Raw genomic sequence first — 4,375 nt, 5'->3', positions numbered from 1 at the left:
TTTACTAGCAAGTGTTACTAGCTCCCGCTACCATACATTTCATCATCTTCATCATCATCACCGTTTGCTAGAGCGAAGAAATGGCTCCCATAGGCTCCGACCTTCACCCAGTGGTGACTGTCCATGAGACCAGCCCAATCCCATTTTAGCCTGGTCGATGTCCTGGCTCTGTTTTCCCTGTAATCCCAATTTTGGAAAGCAGCGTTGTATTCGGGATTTGGTCTTGTAACAACACCAAATGCTGCGTTCTATTGCTCTTTGAAAAATTTAGTACTCAATCAGAAAAAGTATAATATTGAAATAACTTACTGTTGTTTGCGTTGAGCATGGATGTGGATGGATATAGGAGAAGAGGACGACAAAAAAAAAACTATGGATGGATTGTGTAAAAGACGATATGGCTGCAAAGTGTGTTTCTTGTGAGATGACGTTAGATAGAAAGGTATGGAAGAAGAAGACATGTTGCACCGACCCCAAATAAAAATAATTGGGATAAGGGCCGGGGAATGATGACTGAAATGACAATGACAGACAGAGGTCCAATGAATACTATTTCAGCACCTTTTTGCATTGTCAAGTGCTAATAGACTATGTGATCAAACGATCAAACGAAATGACAATTAGGTCATTCTTGTAGACCATAGAGCTATGAGAAACTATTATCAAAAACATAATGCCATAGTTGATAGTAACCAAATTAACTATTTAAACAACTGCTTAGATTTTAAAATATACTTTTGTATTATTGTAACGTACATCCGCTGTTTAATTTAAATATTCAAAATATGGTTCATCTCCCAGACGGGCAAACGAAAATATATTAGTCATGCTACGAGTATATCTAGTTGAACCCAGTTGAATTTGCTTTGATTTTGACCATCGTTAATTTGCTAATCAGTTTTTTAAAACTGTATGCAGGATGATAATGGCCATAAGAGTGGCAGGCCAGTGTATGTAAGTGTTAATTTTCAAAAATATATGCATAAATCATCGGGGTGACATTTTCTATACAGAAAGAACCCCGTAAATTTAACAAAGATAAAAAACTGTATGCAATGTTTATGTTATTTCAAGCAATAGGTACAATATAATAACATTTTGTAAATGAAAAAAGTAGATTTTCTGTACCAGGAAATAATTTTACTTGGCACTAAATTTTTGTCGAGTGTCATGAAAGTAACCGGAGTATTTCTGCTCTCCATGTTAAAGCAAATATGAAGAACAGAGTTAAATAGTAGTCTTTAAACAAACCTTTGCCCTCTCACTTGCTGTTATTATAGATCATGTGAAGGAACTATTCGTGCCCTAGTCTGTCTCGCATTTACCTTTAATATTCTTTGCTTGCTTTTGTAGATGGTTCTGACAGAATTCTTCCTATCTCAGTCCGTCTCACTTGACCGGTATTCTTTTTTATTTTTTTGTATATAATGGTACGGAACCCTTCCTAGCCTAGTCTGTCTCCTGACCGGCATTAATCTATTGCCTGTATTTGAAGCTTGTACGGTACTATTCACACAAGAGTCTGTCTCGCTCTTGTCACTTATTTCTGGTTTCCGAAACTCATAAACTAGTGATGATTTAATTTCGTATAACATCTGAGTCCAAGATAGGTCAGACGTCAAAATTATGTCACCAATTAGGAGACGTAGCTACGACGCGGTGCAATGGCGGATAGAATGAATGAGGAAGGACAGTGACATAAAACCAAAAAAATGTCGGTTTACCTCGAAAGTCAAAATGCTGTTATTTCCAATAGACTTTGAACATACACTTAAAAAACTTCAGATTACAGAACTAGTGATTAAATGCGAGAAAAACCGTTAGAAATGACAAAGCTCCCTTCCATGGACCGAGTCTCTAGCTCCTAGCTTTTAAATTAACCCTTGTCCAGTGATTATAAAATGTTCTTCGATATCCTGGTCAAAGTGTTGTGACGCCTAAGTATCCAGGGTAAAAGGAATAAAGAACGAGTGTCAATATTTGGCTGAACCAAAAAGTATTTAAGATGTATCGAAGATGACCCAGACCTTGACACCCAAATATGGTGCCCTGGGCCACCCCATACCACGTTCCTCTAACACCGGCAATAAACTAGTATTGTATAAGGCTCTTGTTTTTGGGAACCTGATAAACAACCAAGCTACTTAAGAAAACATGAAGTTAAAGTCAAAGTAACAAAACCATTCTAATTACCATTTGAATCGATTCTAATTACTAATTTAATTTAAGTAAAGGTTATAATTATGGAGCCATTTTTTTTAAACTCGTTTAGGAATTCTGTGGGTTTGGCTGCTAGCCTATGTCCAGCTATGGACCATAGCTATCTTGATAATTATGATACCAGCATATCTAAGTATCACTTATTCACGCCTCTTCTAGCATAAGGAAGATCTGGGCAGTGTTAAGTTTTTAATTAATAACAATTTTGTGCAAACTGTTATAGTGTGCATGTAATTTGGTAAATTAAAAAAAAACGGAAAAAAGTATTTATTAAAACTAATGAGATACTAAGAATTTTGGGATATTTTAGAGCTAATTTAAGACACTCGAAACATCCAGCTGTAATGTTTTTAATTTTCTTAAGAAACAATATTACAAGCAATTTATTTTTAACCCACTAATTTGCGAAGGTTAGAAAACTATGCCAGAAGAAATATCTCTCAGCTTATAATATATTTTCCACAATTTGTCGAATTCGGATGCAACTGAAAACTGGTTAAAAACTATTGTCCTGACTTGATTTTAAATCTAGATTTTAAACAACTACAGCAAACGGATTTCTTTAAAGATTAAAAAATATAATTATGATATATAAAAAAAGCATCTATAGTCGAATTGGGGAACGTACTTTTTTAGAAGTCGGTAAAATAAAGCTTCTAAGCTATTTTAATACTAGCTGCCCGTGGTCGTCGGGACCACGGGCAGCTAGCATTAATCGCTATGAATCGAAAATATCCAAATCCAGGACATAAACTATCCTTGTACCAAATTGCATCCAAATCCGTTTAGTGGTTTTTGCGTGAAAGAGGAACAAACATCCGCATTTCGCGTTTATAATATTAGTAGGTTTTCTCCTGCCGTCGCCATTTTGTAAATGTTCTAGTAATGGTTGTAAATAAATAAACGGAAATTTTGATGTTTGGTTTGGATGTTTTTCCTGTATTTTTTCTTTTAGAAAAAGACGTGTGTTAACATTTACCATATATAAATTCAATGATAACCTAGTTGAGTAAAGTAACAGACTATTATGTCATCCTATTAAAGGAATTGCGGCCATAATGCATGCCATCGTGTGTCTAGCTGTAACTACTAAATGTAAGAAGGAAAATGAACCTTATGTCGTTGTGATAAGAGTGGCACAGATTTGTGTGTAACGTTGACTGTTGCTTGTTAGTGTATGGAGGTGTTTTAAGCTTATAATATGGTATAAGTAGATGTTTTTTTTGCTATTTTTCCCCTTTTTATGCAGTTTTAAGGATAGAAAGAAGATTTTTTTTAAATGTGAATGTTTCTTTCTTAAGCTTCTATGTACCTAAAGGGTTAAACGAAACCCTATTACCGAGGCAGCGCTGGCTTTTCGTTCCTCTGTTACTGAGCTGTATCTCATTAATAGCTCTGGGCCCCGATTCCGCAATTCTACAATGGCCGATGAATGGATGGCAATTGTATTAAATTTGAAATTATTCCTATTCTCTTAAGCATTTTGCCAATACAATAATTCGAAGTTAATTGTATTGACCTTGGGTTTACCGTACCGTACTGAATTTTCAATTATTTTGCAGGAAAAAATACAAAAAGTATTATTTTAAGCCATTTTAAATAGCAGAATTGGGGCCCAGGTAGCCAGTTGAATTATTCTCGAATGATAAGTAATGATTTGCATGCGAATGTTTTCTTTGATTTTGTCTAAATACCTCTTTCAAGGGTTTATTTAAATTAAAGAAATATAAAAACTGCTCTATTATCAATTACAATTTGATATAAATAGCAATAAACATTAATATCCGGATATCCTCTACTAAAATAACGTAATTGAATTAATTACATCATCTAAACATTATTAATTTACACGTTCTGTTTTATAAATAGATTGCTTGCACTGATATCAGAAAATTACATATTAAAACAGTTGCTGGAACTATATGCATTTAGACCTGCAACTATGTGCATAATAATTCAATCTTTGAAACCCTAGTTCACATAAATACTTAGACCTTTGTTTAGTCCTAGCTACCGCATTAAGTTAAGTAACCTGTAATGGTAGATTAGTGTGATAAATAAATAAATAGTATAAATAATAATAACTATTTGCTGACATTTGAAATATCTCGAGGCTATATTACAATTACACAAGTTAATCGATCACAGGTTAAGC

General features: G+C 34.2%; 1 protein-coding gene across 1 annotated transcript in view; it reads left to right on the top strand.

The window, feature by feature from the left end:
• Positions 1 to 4,375, top strand: part of LOC113498990 (putative fatty acyl-CoA reductase CG5065) — a 56,786-nt gene that overhangs the window by 7,140 nt on the left and 45,271 nt on the right. The window lies entirely within an intron of this gene.

This window comes from Trichoplusia ni, chromosome 11, assembly GCF_003590095.1.
Source record: "Trichoplusia ni isolate ovarian cell line Hi5 chromosome 11, tn1, whole genome shotgun sequence".
Taxonomy (NCBI): domain Eukaryota; kingdom Metazoa; phylum Arthropoda; class Insecta; order Lepidoptera; family Noctuidae; genus Trichoplusia; species Trichoplusia ni.
The sequence above is the reverse complement of the archived record's forward strand: the minus strand, read 5'-3'. Positions and strand labels throughout refer to the sequence as shown.